Below are 21,488 nucleotides of genomic sequence, written 5' to 3' on the forward strand. Positions count from 1 at the left end.
CTGGGTGAGCAGGGGTACACGGGTCTTCTTCAGGTCACACGGGGGTGGTTTCCTGCAGGGGGCTGTCTCCCGGGCCCTAAGGAGGGGGCTTCTCCACCTGGCTGCTTTCGGGGGTCACAGGGCTCGGGGGAGATTCTAGTGCCCTCCACCCCGAGGAAGTGGCCAGCAAAAGGCAGGGAGAGCTAACGAACGTAGAGACCCTGCTCAGGACGGGCCTGGCAGGTACGGACGGGAGGCTCCCCACGCAGGTGGACGGGGGTGCCCGACTCCAGCACGGCCTCCCTGAGAAGCAGCTCTGCCCAGCACCCCGACGGCAGGAAAGCTGGTTGGAAAATCGGACGGGAGCAGCAGCCTGCCGGCCGAGGAAATGCTGTGGACCAATTACCCCTGAACGACCTGGAGCTGTGGTCGAAGGTGAGCGGGCCCAAACTCAGCCGCTGGCGGGCGGTGGCTGATACCCCGGGAGCACGTCCCCCAGCCCGTGCTCGATTAACCGCCCGGGGAGGAGGGCGGCCGGGTCACTGCGGCCCCGAAGGCTCCGGGCAGGGAGGCGGTGTGACCGGGAGCCCAGAGGACGGGTGGCGGGAGCATCGGAGGCAGGGCCAGCTGCAGAGGACGTGGCTGGTGCAGGAAAACGGGGTCAGGCTTTGGGCGACGCGCTGATGAGGAGGGGTCTTACCCCGTACGTGGGGTGTAGCCGCCGTACCTTCTGGAAGAGGACCGAAGTACAAGGCCAGCAGTGTTCAGGAAGTATCGACCTGAGGACCGGAAGGAAGACCCTCCCAGAAAGTTCCATCTCTCCACGGCCCCTTCCCCCGCCTTTCAGAAGGGGCAGGAGTCCCCGCTGGTGGGTGGATGGCACAGCTCACGCCAAGTGCTCACCCCCCAGCGGGCCAGAGCTGCACACGCTCACGTCCCTGTGTCCGGTGAGCCCCGTGCTCCCTCCCTTCTGGGGCCCGGGGGCCTCTTCCACCTGCCGCCCCTCCTCTGGAGCGGCTGAACGACCCCCAGGGTGGCCGCTGTGCCCCCATCGCCCTTCTCCCCTGCCCCGCTGTCTGAGTACTGGCGAGAGGCCCCGGGAAGGCCCTACACAGACTGAAGCACAAAACACCCCCTCAGCACAGAGCCGAGTGGTCCCCGCAAACGGAACACGTCAAAGGCAAAAGGGGGACTGTGGCGTCTCTTCGGTCATCCGACACGACAGTGGGGCCGAGTAAGACATCAAGACAGATTTCCCATAAGCCGTGGCAACAGCCGCGCACGGAGGATGCCCGCCTGCGAGGGCCTGTCCTGCCGATGCCCTCGCCGGGCAGAGAGACAGGCGGCCGAGACCTCCAAGCTGGAGGAACACTCGGTGCGAGAGAGGCCCCGGGCCCGGCGAGGGCTCGGACGCCCACTGTGTTCTTCGGCCCTAACATTGGTGGCCTGGGGTTCTTTTGTTTTTTTCCTTTGTTTTAATATGAATTATTGTCAAATGGGCTTCCATACAACACCCAGCGCTCATCCCAGCCCAGTGCCCCCCTCAATGCCCACAACCCACTTTCCCCCCCCCCCCCCCCCCATCAACCCTCCGTCTGTTCTCTGTAGCTAAGAGTCTCTCGTGGTTTGCCTCCCTCCCTCTCTGTGCCCTTTTCCCCCCCCTTCCCCTCCCCCACGGTCTAAAGGATGAACACACCGGGGGCGCCTGGGGGGCTCGGTCGGTTAAACATCGGACTCTTGATCTCGGCTCAGGTCATGATCTCACAGTTTGTGGGTCCGAGCCCCACATCAGTGACAGTGAGGAGCCCGCTGGGGGTTTTGTCCCTTTCTCTGCCCTTCCCCCACTCGTGCTTGCTCTCTCTCCCTCTCTCAAAACAGAAGTGGGGGCGAGCACACAGCAGGGAGGGGCCGGCACCGCTTGCTGGAACTCGGGAAGGTGGGTTCAGGGCAGGAGGAAGCGAGCCCCAAAGGTCTAAAGACTCAGAATAGGAAGCAGGCCCAGAGCCCGGGCTGCATACAGCTTCTTGTCCCCCGGCCTGCTGGAGGGGGTGTCGGTGAAGGCCGCTCCACAGGCCACAGAAGACCCCCATCCCGCCACGGCGCACGGGGCCAGAGGGCTGGGGAAGAAGAGGCAACGGGGGGGGGGGCACCCTGGCCCTTTGAGCCGTGGGTTGGGGGGTGGGGGGGCTTGTGCTCTGTGAAGTCCGTGGGGGCGAGTGGTTGGAGCCGGGAAACATGCCTGACTGGGGCCCGAGCCGCAGAGCCACCCGCCAAGTGGAAACGGCAGAGGCTGACCCAGTCCCAGAAGGGATGCAGGAGGATGAGGACATCTGAGAACTCAGCAGACAGACGTAGTCGTGGGCGTCCCGTCCACCAAAACAAAGTACGTTCCCCCAACCCTGCACTGTCCTTAGCCCCCCGGGAACCGCAAGCAGCTCCCGTGGGCAAGGACGCCCCTTCCCGGTGGGGCTGGGGGGCCTTGGCGGGGGTCCGGGGAAGCTCCCATGGGCTGTCGCCTTGTGCCTCCCAAGGAGGTGATTTCCCAGGATCCTGAGCATTGAAATAGATTGTCGCGTTTCGAGGGAAAAGGGAAGGGAGTCAAAAAAGGGCAGTGGAAAGACATCGAAGACGGGCACCATAGCCGCCGACCGGTTTCTGTCTCTTTCTCCACGCGCGGCCCCTGGGACGCCTGTCCCCTCACGCCAAAGGCCTGTCCCGGGGGAGTGTCCTTACGCGACACCAGGCACGGGCTCAGAGCCTTACAACACGCATAACTGAGGCATAACTCAGTCCTTACGATCGATTCAGGGGCAAGAGAACCAAATTCATGAAATGCAACTGATATTTTAGATAGAGCTGATGCCAGCCAGGAAGTGGCGCTGTGGGTCCCCCAGGCGCAGGTAGGCTGCGCCCCTCAGGAAAACGCCTGAGGGGTGGGGCAGGTGACCAACGGCTGTGTCTGGGCCCCTGCGGGTCTGCTGTGGGAGCAAAGCCTCAAGAAGGAGGAGTGTCCTCCCTCGCCGACAGACGGCAGGACAAATGGGCCCACGCCCTCGGAGGGGACAAGCCCACACTTCCGCATAACTAAGACGCCAGGCGTGTCAGGAAAAAGAAAGCAAGTTCCGAAAGAACTGAGACTCCTAGGAGATTTGTTCTGACCCTGCAGGAAGGGGACCCAGCGCGCGGCCCTTCATCAGAGTTTCTGGGGGGCCGGGCAGAGGTTCCCGCCCACACCAGGGCAGGAAGGGGGCCGGAGATCACTTTGCGTGGCGAACCCGAGTTCGTCTCTCGCCCACCCTCAGCCGCAGGACAGGACAGGCTGGAGGGTTCGGGCCAGACTGCAGCACCACCTGTTATTCGGCGTCCGCTCCCCCCACTCCCCGAGCCTCCCTCCGTCTACACCTGTTCACTGCAGGCACCCGAGTGCCTAAACCTGCTTGGACCCCCCGTCCGCCTTTCTCCTCTGAGGGCCTTCACCGTGTTGACGTTTACCTGAGAAAAGTGACTCAGGGCCAGATGCCAACGGCTGACAATAATGAAGTGACTCCCCTCTGCTCCGCCAGCCAGGGTGTGAGCGTGTGTGCTGTGTGTCCGCTGTGAGTGTGCCAATCCCGCCTTCCCGTGGGGCTGGTGTCCACAGAACGAGAAGAGTGTCTGCTCACAAGCGGGCCTCGGTAAATACGTGTCGGACGGATGGAAAACCGTTGAGCGATTCTGCAGAACGAAGACCGAACGTGCGTCTCGTGCATGAGTCCGGGGCCTCCGCCAACGACAGACGGATGCACCCGCGTGGGCCATCCACCCCGGGGTGGGGCGCCCCCTGCTTCAGCTCAGCCTTCCTCCCCCCCGCCGCCCCCGTTGCCGGATGCAAGCACTTGGGCGCTTGGTGTGACGGAGGGGACTGCGTGGCGGGTCCCCCCGCAGCCCAGGCTGGGACTGCCGTCCACACGGAGTCGTGTCGAGACGCAGCATCCAAAGCCACCGAGTGTTGTGGCGGCAACACTATGGGCCAGACCGGCCCCTGAGAGCCGATCCCAGAAGGTCCTCTCACACGAGGATGCTCTTCTGCTGAAAACCCTGACGGAGCTCAGGAACGTCTACCCCAGCGCCACAAACACCCAGCAAGGAGCTGGGTCGGGCAGCAGGACCCGGGTTCTCTGGAGCCGGGAGCAGCTGCTGGCGGAAATCCGGAGCGCCGGGGCCGAGCACGAAGCCCATCGGTGCCCGGCCACGCGGCCCTGGAGGCGTCGACTTCCCCTGGGGGGGTAAGTTCCTTCCTCACCTTGAAGGGAGACAATAACCCCCGAAGCCACAGGGAAATCTCAACGTCTGGGAGACGCTCTTAGAAGTGCTGCTCCTTGAAGGGAGGGGACTTGGGGACAGGGAGAGCAGGGTGGAGGCAGGAGGCTGGGCACCGTGTCCCCTCTGTGCGAAACGGGCCCCAGATGCTCCCAGCTGGTCCCGCTTCAGGTCCGCGCACGTGCACCAAGGACACAGAACGGGTGCCAGATGCCCGCACGCTTCCTGCCCTGTCAGCCGTCTGGCCCCACGGCCCCGCGACGGTCCCCTGGGCCACCGCCCTGTGCTGCCCGGGATGTGCCGACGCGGCGGTCTGTCTTCCCCACCTCTGTTGAGCTGTGACTGACACACATCTCCGTGAGAGTTCGGGGCGTCCAGTGCGATGGTGTGACCCACGCATTGTGCGATCGTCGCCTCTGCAGGGTCACTGACGCCCACGTCCCGTAGACACAATCAGACAGATGGAAAGAAACTCTCCTCGCGAGGAGAACGTCAGACCCCCTCCCTGAGCGACCACGCAGCGCACCGGCAGCCTCTGCCCCTCGGGGCCCTGCCCGGCCGGTGCGGCCTCACGTCCCTCAAGGCGCTTGTGCCCCTGAGGCTGGGCGCAGAGGCGGGAGTGGCCGGGTGCAGATCTGGGGTGCAGGCGTCCCCTTCCTTTCCGTGAGTGTTCTGAGCCCTCGAATGTTGGGGGCTCACCCCGTCCTCTGGGGAGGGGGGCGGGCTGAAAATGTCGCAGCAGAGCCCGGGCCACTGGCATTCGGTGGCTTACGACAGCCGAAGCGTTGCCTTAAGGCATTTGCCAAGGACACTGTAGACACCCCGTAAGCCACGTTTGCTCCTGGACGAAGATGGGCTCTGTGTAGACAGGAGAAGTGACACGCTCAGTCACCTCTGCACACGTCCTTCCACCCTAAGGAGCTGCTGCACCAGCTCTGGCCGCACCCCCATCCCCGAGGGCCCCGTGGGAGCGGAGGGACAGCTGGGACCCTCCCCCTCCCCGCCCCAGCCCCCTGGGGCTTTTCTTCCCCAACATGCAGCCGTGGGACCAGGACAGGAATGAAAGAGCAACTCTATTCAGCAATTTTTGTTGACATTTTCTTATTTAGTATTTAAGAAAAACAGATGGTTTTATTAAAAAGTTTCAGCTTGTTGATGACACAGGAAGTAAAATAAAGGCTCGGTTTTGCCCCCTGCGGTCACCGAATTCAGCTGGCGAGTCCATGGGAGACAAGCTCTGCAGAGGCTGGGCAGAGGCTGGGCGGGGGCTCACGTCCCTCCCGAACAGGCACACAGGCTCCAGGGGCTCCACGGCTGGTCTGGTGGCCCCGGGACGGGGGAGGTCACGCATGGCTGTGAATCTCTGCGCACACACCCGGTAGGCCGTGGCCCCGAAGTTTCAACTTTCACCCACGCAGACTGGAAACAAATACCGCACGTTCGAGCAAATGAACGCACATTCCGCTGACACTTGTAAGTTGGTTTTGTTGTCGGCCACCCTCCCAACAAACACCAGTCATGGACCGATCCCAGGGCTCCAAGTCCAGACGCTTCTGTGAGGGGCCAGTAGTGCATGTTTTAGGCTCTGTGGTCCATGTGGTCTCCGTTTGGTTACTCAAGTCTGCATGACGCCAGGGAGATAGTCTGTACGTGAATAAGTGTGGCTGTATTCCAATAAAACTTTATTTGCAAAGACAAGTGGGGGGCCAGGGCCCTCGGACTGTAGTTTGCTACAGTTGACTTGTAGTTGACTTGGTCACCATGGGGGTATTGAAGACTTCCAAGGCCACTCAGCCCACCCCTTCCTTTTTATGGAGAGACGGTCATTTCCCCAAGGGCTCAATTAGTTGGTGAATGACTGCTCTGGGTCAAAGGTACACACACACGCAGGTCCAGTCAGTGGGAAAGCAGGTCACACTGAGAGTCAGCGAAGCTATGTCCTGATGACCTGGGACAAGTGACAGACATGTTTATTGCTCTTGGGTAGACTGGACCCACACTCTGGCTGGTGGCTTACGATTCCACTCAGCTCCCTGTGGGCCCAGCCTTTGTTAGGGGCTGAGCTGTGTCCCCTAGATTCGTTAGGTTAAGTGAAGTCCTAACCCCAGGACCTCAAGAAGTGACTGTGTTTGGGACGGGCTTTAAAAGAGGTGATTAAGGCAGTCAGGAGGGTGGCCCTGATCCAGTGTGACCAGTGTCCTTACAAGAAGAGGACGTCAGGATGCAGACACAGAGGGACAACCCTGTGAGGACACGGGGAGAAGACAGTGTCCACGGGGCGGGGAGAGAGGCCCCGGGAGGACGCAGCTCTGCCCACACTGTGATCTCAGACTCTCAGCCTCCAGAACTGGGAGAAGATAAACTGCTATTTAACGTACCCCATCTGTGGCCCCTGGTGATGGCCATCCCGGACGCTGGGGCACTAGCCTGCGGGGACTTGATGGGGCTGATGACCTTCCTCAGAGGAAGCAAAGCCAGGTCTGGATGTTCACTGGACACAGACAGTTCTCTTGGCTTCCGGTCAGGCCGCCGGTCCCCAGTCCGCTACCCTGCAAGCCTCGGGAGGGCCGATCCATGGTCAAGGAGACGGGTCAGAGGCCCGCCCCAGCGGCACACGTGTGCGGAACGTGGCGGGAGGGCGGGGGGGGGCTGCACCTGGGGCCTGGGAGTGCCCCCCGGTGTGGTGGTGCACAGCCGTGTGAGCCCGGGGCAGCTGCGGGCACTGCCGAGGGTAAATCCCCGAGAGAAGAGTGTTGGGGCGTCAGGACGCGGCGGGGCTGGGCTCCCGCCGCGTGAACCTGACCACAATCGTTGCCCTGCACCGAGCGCGAGCCGCTCCAGTCCCCCCCCCCCCCGGAGGGCAGCTCCGAAACTGAAGCCAGTGGTCAGAACGTCCTTGAAGACTTTAATCTTTCTAATTTCCTCCTATATCTTCTAAGATTATTTTCCTTCTGAAATGAATTGCGAACGACACAGCATTTGGCAGCAATTTCTCTTCCTCTCCACCCCCAAGACGCAGACCCAGATTGACAACGTCCCTTTAAGACTCCAACCCGAAACGTTGCTCTCGTGGGTTTCAAAATAAAAACATGTGATCAGTCCCTTTATTTAAAAAAAAAAAAAAAAAAAAAAAAAAAATTTTTTTTTTTTTTTTTTTTTTTTTTTTTTGCAAGTCTAAGAAATCCTGTGCTCTTTTGGGTCCGTCCCTGCCCAGAATGGGAAGAAAGAGGGTAAAACAGATTATTTTCCTCCACGGAAAGGACGTTGCCAGAGGGGGGAGGAAGAAACGGCCTGGCAGGTGCAAAGAGCTTGGAGGTGCGGCCGGCGAGGCTCGTCCCTCTGCTGTGCAGAGCAGACCTGCGCGTGAATACAATGTTTCCCAAACACTCCACGATGCTCTGTGTGCGTGTGTCAGAAAGACAATGGGGACAGACGTGATGGAGCCTCTGCGCCGTGGCCCCGTGCCAGCCTCGGAACAGCTGTGTGGAGCGTAAGAATCACAGCAGCTGTATTTAAACTAGAAATTAAATCTGCTTCTATTTAATGCGCAGTCTTTTTAGTTATCAAAAAGGAAACATTAGCAATTAGGGGGTGCGTATTTCATGGACGGCGCTGGATTTGCTGGTTTTGTTTGGGATGCCTAATTCCAACACACGAGGAGGACGGCGGTGGCCAGGTTTCTTGAAAGAGAAGAGCTGTTACCACCTTTCCCTTTGTTAGCAGACGGGGGATTTCAGACGTGCCCTTATCCCCACGTGGAGAAAGGGCTGGGGAGACGGCAGTCGTTTTGCTCCTGGTCGCGACTGGTGTGGGTTTGGAAGGCGGGGGTCACGGGAGAGGAGGGGAGACAGGAGGGAGAAGCAGGGAGAGAGACAGAGGGAGAAGGAGGATGCATGTATACCCAGGCGCACACGGAGGCCAGTTAACGGATGTCTGCATTTCACGGGCAAGGCCCTGCCCGGAGGTGCGTGAGCCGAACAGTGAGCTCGGGGCCCTGGCGGGTGAAGACACGACTTCCTCTGCTGGCCCTCAGCGCGTCCTACACACCGGCCACTCGGAGCTCCTCCGGGAAGGGGAGGCAGGGGTGGGAGGGGAAGGGAGGGGTGGAAGAAAGGCTGAGGTCCCTCTGGGCAGCTGGGCAAGTGTTCTGAATTCTCAAGAGGGAAACCAGGCGTGTGGACCTTTCCTTCTACATTCCCCCCACCCACCACGGATGCTGCCCAGCCTCAAGGCGGAAGCATCAGGACACCTAACCCGGCCACAGGACTATCTCAACTAATGAGGGCTGAGGGCAATACCCATGGTGTCTCTCGTGGTCCGTACCTCACACTAGTTTTTACTCAGCAGAAGTGTTCACATCCCTCAGTTGGCGGGTCTCTGTAAAAACCTGGGAGTAGGACAGTTTTGGTCTCCCCTCTGCACACAAGAAGCATTCTAGGTGTTTCGACACACACGAACTTAACACGGAAAGTAAGGGGCACCTGCGTGGCTCAGTCAGCTAAGTGTCCGACTTCGGCTCTGGTCACGATCTCGCGGTCCGTGAGTTCGAGCCCCGCATCGGGTTCTGTGCTGACAGCTTGGAGCCTGGAGCCTGCTTTGGATTCTGTGTCTCCGTCTCTCTCTCTTACCCTCCCTTGCTCATGCTTTCTCTCTCTCTCTCTCAAAAATAAATAAACATGAAAACAAAAACACCTTAATACAGAAAGCTGCTTGTGAAGTTGGTGCAAGACCAGGAACCTGAACACCAGGCTCATGCAGATGAGCCACAGCAGGATGGCCCAGAGACCGGAGTCGGGGTTGGCCGTGAGGAAGGGGAGCCCGGGGAGCCGCGGGAGCAGACAGGAGGGCGCGCACAGGCCTCCACCTTCCTCACACCCTCACCCCTGCTCTCCACCTGACCTGTGCCAGCCGCTGGCCACACCGCCAGAGGCCAGGGGGCAAAGGCACCGGGCAGTGTGGCTCCCTCGGGTGTAGACCACAGCCGGGCATTCAGGACAAGGGAAGGAGGGGTAGCAGGAGACCGGTGCACGGAGGATCCGAGCGGGCAAGCCGCGTGCCTGAAGTCGCCAGCTGGCAACACAGAGGGCGCTGATCCTCTGGGCCTCCCTCTACTGGGCACGGGAGTCAGCGTTTTGTCACGTCAGCCTCAGAGGAGACGCTGCTCGCCCCCTGGTTTGGGCACACGGACTTTGCTCCGTCACAGGTAGGAGCACAACGCTCTCATGAGGGGGCTGAGCTGCTCCTGGGGTTCTGTCTATCTTCACCAGAGGGGACGCGGGCAGACGTGCAGAGTCCCCAGCCCCCACGACACCCCGCACTTTCCTTGAGTGACGACAGGCAGGCCTGGTCACGAGGCGGCTGGACAGGCAAGGCTTTAGCCCAAAGTATCTCAACTTTTAATGACAGGGAGTGTGCCCCATAATGCGGTGCTCTTGTCTCAGTGACCTCCTTGGTGGTCGGAATCGCCCTCCAGGATCATCGTCAGAGACAGTTTACAGTCGTGCCCAACCTTTAACCCAAACAAAGCCACAGCTCACTCACTGACCATCTTCATGAAGCTCGTCTCTTGATGATTGTTCACTGTTTCCCAAAGTCAAACCTGGGGTTAAAGAATTGACATTTTCCACCGTAAAGATATTCAATGTTTTTTTTTTTTTTTAATGTTTATTTATATTTGAGAGAGACAGAGACAGAATGCGAGTGAGTTAGGGGCAGAGAGAGAGGGAGGCACAGAATGGGAAGCAGGCTCCAGGCTCCGAGCCGTCAGCGCACAGCCCGACAAGAGGCTCAAACTCATGGACCATGAGATCGCGACCTGAGCTAAAGTCGCACGTTTAACTGACTGAGCCCCCCAGGCGCCCCAACCACCATGAAGATACTCAAAAGAAGGTGCCATCACTGAGGCCGGCATCATAAAAAGGCATCCAGGGACGCCTGGGTGGCTCAGTCGGTTGGGCGTCCGACTTCAGCTCAGGTCATGATCTCGCGGTCCGTGAGTTTGAGGCCCGCGTTGGGCTCTGTGCTGACAGCTCGGAGCCTGGAGCCTGCTTCTGATTCTGTCTCCCTCTCTCTCTCCCCCCCTCCTGCTCACGCTTTGTCTCTCTCACTCTCAAAAATGAATAAATGTTAAAAAAAAAAAAAAGACTTCCAGAACATACTGTGAGCAGAGAAGCGGTATTTGAGTGAGGCGACAGCCCCTCAGCCGGGCGGGGTCCTCACCGGGGTGGAAGGTTCTCGTGTGTTGGCCAGAACCCCCTCGTTGTTACTACATAGTCCGGCGTGCAATGCAGGTCAGTGGAATGGGGCTGTTGGGGTTATGAGGCACCGAGACTGGACAGCCTGCAGCCCAAGCCTGTTTGGAAATAGTCCCCGGAGGTGGTGACAGCTCTGCCTAGCCTCGGAACACGTCCACTCGGGGCGAAAACAAGGGGCAGGAAGTCACTTGAAGGACACAGGTGGCAGTGGGAGATGCAGAGTGGTTCAGAATGACGTGGGGGCCCAGAGCGGAGGCGGGGGGCATCTGAATGGCAGACATGACCATCCCCAGGCAGGCAGTGAGGAGGGAGGGATCGGTCTCTTGGATCCAGAGCCTCACTGGACTCCACGCCCACCGCCAGCCCAGGAAGGCTGGGGGTGGCCGGCGGTGCAGTGGAGAAAGGCGGTCGGTGGCCCACCATTCATGACGCAGAGCATCGCGCTTATAGATTAAATACAAATTTCGCATTTAGAGCTAGGAGGTGAGAAGACAGGGTCCCCCAAACAGATAACCTGTTTTAACACACACAGACACCAATCTCAATTCCATGCCTCTACACCAATGCTCCCCATCATCTTCTGACCATGTGACCTCAGACCGTGCGTTTCCTCCAGAGGGAAAGTCGGCATAGTGCACAACACACGCCTGTTTCCGGAATTTCTGTGTCTGTTATTTACCGCGTCGTTATGCCCTTCTGCCTCAGCAAGGGCAATACCTAACCATTGGCAGCTCATTAGGATCCCTTCTTTGTGTCCAATTTTAAGAGAGAATCACTCATCACAATTATATGTGAGCTTTGTTGAGGTGAAGAAAGCCTCTCCGTCCACTGACGACCCTGAGAGGTGGTTCTAAGTGAGCCATTTTCGGAGCACCAGCCTTGACGGGGCTGGGGTGAGCATGAGACAGAGTGGAGTTGAAAAGTGTCCTTAGAGGGAGCGGCAGGTCCCCACTGAGGGAGTGGCAGGGTCCGCTGTGTATGCAACAAAGACAGTGCAGCTCACTGCAAGTCTATAGGACGCGCGCCCTCACCCCGCTAAGTCAGAAGAGGAGATCCAGAGCGCTTAAAACCCAAGGGAAGGAAAAATAGAAATCACTGGAATTGAAATACAGACTAGGGAACATTTTAATAAGACTATCGCTGTGGAGCTGACCTTCAGATTTAAAACCACCTTAAAAATGCAGATGTTAGACATGGAACAGGAATAAGGACAGATGCTTTTCCTTGTCTCCCTGATTACCTGTCTCGTGCACATCACCATCAGGGAACGTGGCCTGAGTACGTGACACTCCCAGGAGACATGGATGAACACCTGGGTTGCAAACCAGCAGTTGCCTTCACAGCATTTTCCCAGGGGTGCCGGGAAATCTCCTTTAAAAAAATAAGTTTCACTGGATCCAAGTTCTGCTTGGTTTTATGATGGTGTTTGGGGACAGTTAACAGTCACTTGTGCACTCCCTCCTGTGGCCCTCGGAGGAGGTGTGTAAGGTGGCTTTCTCATCCCCACAATGTCCCCGCGACATTGTGGCGGGGAACGTCGGTGCCAGCAAAGAGCGTTCTGTCCCCTGCTCCAGACCACACACAAAAAATGCACAGTGGCTGAAGAAATGGTTTATGAAGTGGGTTATGATTTTTTAAACGAGGCGTCCCATTGCAAAAATCAGGCATAATTTAAGACAGAGGATATTAAATTATTTGTCTTTGTGCCAATGGTTATGATTTCATCTTAGCTGACTCCGGGTCGTATTTTCATTACAGAACTAAGAAGCAGGAACAAACTACCATAAAGGGTTGAATCAAGATCCGACCAATGTGTGATATCAATGTTACTTAAACTCTTTCAGGGCATAGAAAACTCATTTTATAAAGCAACATAACTTTAATACAAAAACTCAATAAAAATAAGACAAAAATTATGGGCTAATCTCACTTAAAACATAAATGCAGACATTATAAATAAAATATTAACATTGAATTAAGAGAAGAACACAGCACGACCATGTAGAACACAAGAATTAATCAATATGGAGAAGGCTATCAATACAGTCCATTGCTTCAACAAATGATCATAAATGGAGATTTAAAAAGTGTTTGAAAAATGCAGAAAGACTTCCTAATAAAAACTTTCTGTGACACAGAAAAGAGAGAAAAATAAATATAGGTTACTTAACAAAACCCAATGGCAAATATTTTCCTAAATGGTAAAATCTGACAATCATTTAAATTAAAATCAGGAACTAGAAAGGGATGTCTATAATAGCATTATACTTTGACACTGTCTCAGATTTTTAGTGAATTCAGTAAGACAAGAAAATGACTTAACTTGTATAAACAGAGAAAAAATAGAAGTGAAACCATATCCAGTTGCTGAGGATTGATTGGGTAATGGGAACCCAAAGAACTTATATCAAAACAAAAAACTACAATTCACTGGAAAGCTTAGTAACTTGTCATATTTATGCAAATGTACAAAATTAATAACTTTCTCCACCCTAACAATAAGAATGTAAAATGACAGTAAGAGAAAAAAAATTATATTCACAACAGTGACAAACACTGTCACATATGTAGAAATAAAGTTAATACGAAAGGCACAATATCTACAAGATAAAATCTGGGAAATCTTTTCTAAGGACATAAAACAGAATCTGGACCAATAAAACAATAGCCATGTTCCCAGATGAAAAGAATTACTGTCATCAAAGTGGCAATTCTCCCCAAATTAATGTAATGCAAATTTAAAGGAACTGCAGGTAGAACGCCAAGTTTTTAATAGGCTGAAACGATGTTAATATTTGTATAAAAGAGCCAGTGCCAAGAAGAGTCAAGAAGCTGATGGGGAGAAGGACCGGCTCTCATTCCAGGGATCAGAGTGTAACCCACGGCCCCGACGTGAAGCGACCAAGACACCGGTGTGTGATGGGCAAGGGGGACAGCCGAGTGAATGGCGAGCTCAGAAACTCGTCACAGGGCCCATAAGAACTCAGTGCAGGACAGAGTTGACAGCTCATGTCCATTGACAAAGAGACCGATAAGTGATCCTGACACAGCTGGCCCTCCCGATGGAGGAACCAGACAATGAAGTTTCATCCCCTACAACAAAGAAACTCTAGAAGAATCAGGAAACGGAGTGTAGGAAATAACTTGCTTAGGAAATCCAGGCCACAACACGTAACATCTAGGGTTCAGGCCCTGGAAAGGTGTTGGGAAGAGTGGAAATCCAAGACTTAAGAAAGCATACACATAATTGATTACATACGTAATAACAAAAGCTCAAAATGTATTCTATGAAGAACAAGCGATAGGTCTGAAAACATATGTATTTGTGCCTCAGATGACAACGAGGTAATCCCTGTAAGGTAAAATAAACAGTGATGAAGACAGTTAAATAAAAATAAAAATTTCAAGTTGAATAAATAATAAAGCATAACCAATGGAAAAATGTTTAAAGGTGTAAATAGGCCACTCACAGAACAGTGGTCAAAAGATATGAAAAGATATCACCATTTATCAATGGTGAAAAAATGTTGATTAAAATGACAATAAATATTACTTTATGTCCACTAGACTGGCACCAACTTACAAAGAATTAGCAGTGAAAAAGAGTACTTGTACGTCGTTAGAGGGATTATTATAAAGTGTTACGGATTTTGGGAGGAAGAGGAGAAACTATGGCAAAAGCTATTAAAATTAAAAACACATTTACTCTTTGGGGTGCCTGAGTGGCTCAGTTGGTTAAGCATCCGACTTTGGCTCAGGTCATGATCTCACAGTTCATGAGTTTGAGCCCCACGTCGGGCTCTGTGCTGACAGCTCAGAGCCCGGAGCCTGCTTGGGATTCTGTGTCTCCCTCTCTCTCTGCCCCTCCCCTGCTCTCTCTCTGTCAAAAATAAATAAACATTAAATAATTTTTTTTAAATATAAAAACACACCGAGTCTTCAACCTGTAAATTCTCCCCTGAAAACTTCTCACGGAATAAATTACTTCGCATGTAAGGACATATATTCTAGAATGTTTATTGCAGGATTGTCCACAGCAGAAAAAACAAACTGGAAAGGCAGAGAGTGTCCGTCAATGGAGGAACGGTCTAAATAAGTGATTTTGCCCACCCCCTGGACCATAAGGCAGCCATTAAAAATAACAGACTAAAGGTAAACACGATCACTTGGCAGGATTTCTGTGAGGAATCAGGAGTGATGCAGAAGTCTGTGTAACATAATCCAATCTTTGCGAAACAAGCAATGATCCCGACCTCTGTGGCACTCTGGAGGGCAGAATGAAGAATGTAAGGACACCTACCTGCTGTTGACACGACCGCCTAGGAATAACAGAGTGTGGACACTAAGGGGAAAAGGAGTCATGCTGAAAAATGAAAAGGAACAAGGGAAGCGACACTGTAACAGGCAGAAGTGTGTATCAGATCGTCATTTTTGCATTTATAAAAATTATACATTGCACATATATGCATATATGTAAATGAATAGAAAGTAAAGTTTATCGAAACAATGACGGGATCTAAGCTGATATTCCCTAACAGCTATCTGTCTGAAATAAACTACATCAAAATGGTATCCTTTATTTTCCATGCAAGCTTCTCCAGGTTACTGCCCTCTCCATAAATGCCACCATCTATCCAGCTGCTGAAGCCCAAATTCCAGGAGTCCCCCTTAATTTTGCTCTTCCTTCACACCCTACATCCCGCTAGCTGTGAACTGTCCTGCCCAGCCTCATCTCTTTCCACTTCTCTCCTTTTTATTCCTACAACCACTGGAGTCTCTCTGTGCCATCACAAATGATAGCCTCCCAAATGGTTCCCAGCTTCTATGCTTTCTTTTTTATAAGCCATTCTATGCACAGGAGCAGTGCCGCCTTTCGATTAAAGTATTACATACACAAAATACACACATTTTAAGTATACAGCTCAGTACATCTTTTCTGAGTTCCCAGATCTGTGTAACCACCAGCCAGATCAAGATATAGGATGTTACAACACCCCACCTTCAAGATGCCATTCCATTGTCTCCCAGGTTCCATCATTTCTGTTGAAAAGTCATCAGTGACCCCAACACTTTTTAGCTGAAGGTTATGCTTGTTTTCTCTGCCTTCTATTATGATTTATTTTTGTCCCCATTTTTTACAGCAGTTTGACTATGATATATTTAGTGTGGTTGTCTTTGTCTTCCTAAATTTTTTTAGGGCTTACATTTGTGACTTGCCTTTCATCCATTCTGGAAAATTCTTGGCCCGTGTCTCTAAGTGTTGCTTCTGCTTCCATTCTCCTTCCCATCCTCTGAGACTCCAGATACACATACGTGATAACTTTCTGCGCAGCCTCTGTGGCAGCCTTGGAAGTCTGATGCTCAGACTGCCCTTCAGGAAAGAATCGCCACTCACCCAAAAAGAGTGCACTTAGCCGCAGCCGCTGGCTTAGTGTCATCAGGGTCCACCTCACATTTTGCACCACTGTTACGCTCTCCCTCGGGAGGCTAGTGCAGGATTCCCCTAATGGGCAACCATTGCCCTGGGCTTCCTATGGGGGTTCTCCAAAACTGTCACCTTCCAGGTCCATGGTTCTCCATGGCCAAATCCTTTCTCCTCCCCCTTTTTCCTTCGCAGGAGTCATTCGGGCCCCATTCAACTTCCCTTCCCTTTTATATTCCATGGATATCATCCTCAAAAAGTTACTTATGCTCCTAATTTTGTTTCAGCGTCTGCTTCCTGAAGGACCTAACCGATGCAACGTCTGTGCTTCGTCAAGAATGAGCAAATTGCCTGGAAAGGAATAGTGGTGGGGATGTAGGGAACACCTCAATTCGTTTTGCTTCTTTGAAGGCTCTTGGATCTTCAGTCGTGGCTGCCCCATTGCTCCCTGATGTCTGCCCACAGATTTTGTGGTTGTCCGTAGTGGGGGGGGGGGACGGCCCAAAACCAGCTGTTACACCAGAGCCAGCAGTGGAATCCCTCCCACTAGGCCCTGTCAACTTTCAACTCACATTTGGTTGGTGATTCTTCAGATGTTCTACAGCAGTCTTAAAATTGTTATAGGAAACTTAAAAAGGGGGGCATCCCTGTAGTCATGTTGGCCGGACAAATCTCTACGAAGTTAGGACTTCCCCAAGGGAAGCTTTGGATCAATACAGCCATATTTATTTTAGAGCTCACATCGCTCATCCATAAAGACGTTCCCCCTAATTCCCAAGGACTTCTTCCCCGACAGAACCTTCGCTCACTAATCCATTCACCCGTGAACTATTCACTGAGCACCTACCCTGTGCCAGGCACTCTGCCCATATGAAAGATACGGACCACATGGCTCCAAAAACATAGTATAAGCAAGGTCTAAGACTTGATCTTTATAAAACATATTCTTCTGCCCTTAAAGGAGATGCACAGAGAGTTAAACCAGAGAGATCAGCACTCTCTTCTTTTATTCTGGAATGCCTTGTTCTTCAGTAAAAACAAATGGACCACTAAACGTTAGCAGAACTGTTTGTCATACTATGATCCCAAGCAAAGCCTAGTCAGACTGCCCGTGCAGATGGCAGGCTTCCTATACTTCCCCCCCTCCATGTGGCTGTGGGCAAATGACTCTGCTTCTGTGCCACAGTTTTGCCTCCTATAATACTGAATCATCAAGAGCACTCACCTCAAAGAGTGGTCCCAAGGCTTGAGTGAGCCATTTAACAAAGCCATTAAAACAGTGCCTGGCATACAGTAAGCACTAAAATAAGTGACTGATGCTTTCGAACTATGACTAATATCACTAACAAAGAGTATTTATGGTCCCAAACGTGACTGGTCTTATCGAGATCGTAACCACTACTAATTAATCATCACTCGTGAGGATTCTCTTAGATGCAGGTGGTCTTTTCTATTAAAAATAAAAACCATCTGATTTGCATTACACAATGCCAAAATACTGCCTTGAAAACACCTGTAAGTGTCACTGCCTTGCTGCATGACCCTTACTCGGCTGGCTGGCTGTTTCTCCTGCTTCAGCTATGTAGGGCACACGTGCTCAGAAAATACCATTGGGGAGATAATGGGCATATTAAAGCTAGCAGTACAATGACATCCTGAAAGATTTTTTGGCAAGGCCATCATTAAGTTCACTGGAAAACTACAAGGACAACGTCAAGAAGCCACTTGGGGGACAGAAGTCACTTCGCACGGAAGGGCTGCTATGTTGAGCATAGCAGGGTGGAGCTTTCTGTCCTCAGTCCCTGAGCAAATCAAGAAAGTTGGAGCCACCAAAGTTGGAGTCCACACTGCTCAGAGGAAGTCTCATAAGGGAGTCCAACACATAAAGCCGGACGGGTCCACTGAGGTTGGAGAGGGGTGGGACTCCTGGAATCCTGCCCTATAGACCCCTTACCCCCGAATCTCCGGGACATGGCTGCGAAACTCCTAGGAAATTCGGGGGTATGTTCTGAAACCCATGGAGATAGTAATTTAAAAGTCTTTCATGAAGTATAAAATGCTACTCAACATATGGTCTTCTGAGTTCAAAATCAGAGTAGCCATATTATCACTGCTGTTATCTAACATTGCATATTTGACATCATGACAGTATTTTGAACTTAGCATGGTTTGGCTCTGTTAATAATCAAATGGATATCATTGGCGGTAGTGACTTACTTTTTGTGCCTTAGCAGGAAGAAGGAATTGCTTGTCTAGTATTTACGCCAATCTTCCCTCAGTCACTCCTTACCTACAGTCAACATCTTTACTGTTTTAACTTGGTGAATGAATACACGTTGTGTCAATATTGATTGTATCCAGTCGTGGTGTTACAGGAAACAGGACAAGAGTCTGTCCAGTGGGGTTTTGGGGGCAGACTGAGAGTTTTCCTGGGGGAAAATAAAACAGCCTTGGGGCCAGGAATTTCTCTTCTCAGATTTACTGATTACATATCTGAGCAAAGATAAGGTCAAGAATTTTAAAGTTTGCCTAACATGAATAGAAAAAAAACCACACACAATTCCAGAAATGATGTTTCTGGTTTTTCAAAAGCAGTTCCAATCCTTGTCACAAGACAGGTCACTAAGAAGTAGAATCCAAGACAGATATTAGCCTGTCTTGCAAAAGCTTTAGGGAGGGGGCTTCTCTCAGTAGGAACTCTTAAAAGGGGGGGAAGCCCAAATGGGCAGAAAGTGAAGTTGGATTATGGTACACGAGCAACAGAGACTTTACATAATCCTAGGGGGAGTTCTGAGTCTGAGAGGGTCCTCCAGAGTTACCCCTAATCAAGAGAAGGCAACCACATTGCCCAGTCACTGGACATAGGTGTGCCTATGGAGTGCTCAGACCGGAGGGGCATGGTCTTGAGTGAGGCATCTCCTTCAGCTGATGGCGGTTCCCTGAGAGTCGCTGGGCCGTGGGTCCCCAGCAGCCAGCGGTCCAGAAGCTGGGAGGACCGGGCCTTGCATGGAAGGGCAATATGGGTGTGGGTGGCACAACACAGTGCTTTCTGGAATGTGCCCGTCTCAGCCTCACTGGCTTCATATCCTCAGTGAACCCTGAGCAGGAACAGCTCCGTGCATTCAGATTAGTCTCTATTCTTGGGGAAGCTTTGACCAGGAAAGTCAGTGGACTACAAGTCCTTGCTCCTGTAGGTGTCTCGAGGCTGCTACAGACATTCATCCTTTCCCCCCACCCCTGGCTAGCGCCACAGCTGATCTAGGCTGGTTTTGTATTGGAGGAAAACCAGAAGCTCATTTCTGGTCATCATGCTCCTCTTAGGCTGTGGCTGTGACTCTCATCCATTTACCATCAACGCTGGGCAGAGTACCAAAGGATGCTCCAGTGAGTCACCTGCATTCCAGACAGATTCTCCATGGCTGATGACTTCCGGAAAGGACCGATGTCTGCCGGGGTCTTGTGCTTCCTGCCATGACTTCTTTGGTAAAGGCAGGTGCTTTCATCCAAGAGAGTCTATGCTGTGTATTGTATCAGTGAACCAAGACTTCTGCGAGCCCAGGGGCATGAAGAACTTCCTATCCTTGGAATATGTGTTAATTCTAGCCAAGATGAATCACTGCCCCTTTGCACTAGAAGGGGACTCAAGGTAACCAACTGTCCACGGAGCAGCTGGCGGTGCTGGGTGTGTGCAGGGTCGACGTTCGTTGCTGACAAGTTGGGCGTTGGGTGTTGGGCCACTGGCACTGCTAGAAGCTACATCAGCCTTGGTGAGGGGGACCCAAGCCAGGGGCACAGCGTTGGCTTCCACCCCCGCCGCCACGGTGCCATTGAGTCAACACTGTGGGGACCAACGAGAGAGGCTGGCGGATATCACCTGCTGGAAGTTTTGTGCATACTTTAATTTTCATGCCTTTTCCACGAGGGGTGTTCTCTCGTGGAAGTTAGTACTCAATGCAAAGATATTTATACTTGTTGCTCACGGCTACCTGCCCACCGAGAAGCCCCATCTCCTTGTCCCCAACATAGCAATCTTTCAGCTCCGTAACTGCCAACAGAGGCCCTTCGGTTCCACGATCCCTGAAATCACTTGTCCAGACCTGGTAGGATGTCTGAGCTATTGCAGCTATGGCTCCCGTCCACTGATGCATCGTCTCTATTCACACCGGCCAGCGGAAGCTCTAACAATGCGCCCACGGCAGGTGGGGGCTTCTAGGACCTCACCCAGCGCCAGTGCACTGGGCCAGTGGGGGACCCAAGTCCAGACCCCTTTCCAAGCCTGTGCCCACGACCACCCCTCGTGTCGGCTGTTATATACCAGGCTCTCCAGAAAACGGGCTGTGAGGTGGAGATCCGTGTGCAGCTTTGTGGGGAGCAGAACCGGGCAGACAGAAACCAAACTGTGCTGTCCCTACAGCAGAGGCTTCAGCCGGTCCTCACAGAACCCAGGGTCGGGATGGGCTGCAGACTTACCCCGACCCTTCGGACCCCTGATGGACCCGTCAGTGACCACGGGGCACCACCAGGAAGTGGCCCGAACCCCGGGCGAGGCAGCCCCTCCAGTGGACGACAGTTCACGCAGAGGGTGGGCTTTCTGCCCGTGGGAGAGGGACATTCTGCATGCGAAGGGGGTCTCGGTGTCGCATCACTGTGTCCACCACACTGTGTGGCCGGGAGTCCCCTCAAAAGGCTGGGGTTTATTTTTTTCATTTATTTATTTATTTTTTTAATATGAAACTTATTGTCAAATTGGTTTCCATACAACACCCAGTGCTGGCCCCAACAGGTGCCCTCCTCAATGCCCATCACCCACCCTCCCCTCCCTCCCACCCCCCATCAACCCTCAGTTTATTCTCAGTTTTTAAGAGTCTCTTATGGTTTGGCTCCCTCCCTCCCTAACTTTTTTTTTTCCCTTCTCCCCCATGGCCAAAAGCCTGGGGTTTAAATACAGAGGGGGATAGATGCATTTATTTATTTGCTTTTCTTATGTATTTCATTCTTGGGATGAAAACTGGTCCCATCACTTACTGCTTGTGTGATGGGTCCCCATGGCCCCTTCTGTTAAATGTGGGTCTAACAGGATCTAATGCACGGAGGTGTTTTGAGGATGAATGAGAAAACGCATGCGAACCTTTAGCACAGAGCCTGGCCCCTATAGGAAGAGCAGTTCACTGTAAGCTAACTTCTGATGGACAGTTGCCCCGCCTGGAACACCTTTTCTCGAAGTGCAGTGGTGAGTATTGTTACCCAGAACCCATCTGGCCTCTCGTCTTTTCCCCCCAGCTCTGACTCCTTCCCGGGAGCCTCTCCTCCGGAACAACCACACCCGGGCCTCTCCAGTCTGGCTGTACAGTGACAAGCAATTTGGGAGGAAAGATGGCTGGGGAGGGAGTGTCGGGTGTGGGTCTCGACCGCGTATCGGATCCTGCAACGGCCAGCCCAGAGCTCGAGGGTCTCCCTGTGGTTCCCTGTCCAACGGGGCGGGGTGGGGGGTGATCACTGGGGCTTTCGCAGGAGCCGCCGGGGGGCTGCGAGGT

Source organism: Herpailurus yagouaroundi, unplaced genomic scaffold (genome assembly GCF_014898765.1).
Source record: "Herpailurus yagouaroundi ecotype Mexico unplaced genomic scaffold, PumYag 483, whole genome shotgun sequence".
In the NCBI taxonomy this organism is placed as follows: domain Eukaryota; kingdom Metazoa; phylum Chordata; class Mammalia; order Carnivora; family Felidae; genus Herpailurus; species Herpailurus yagouaroundi.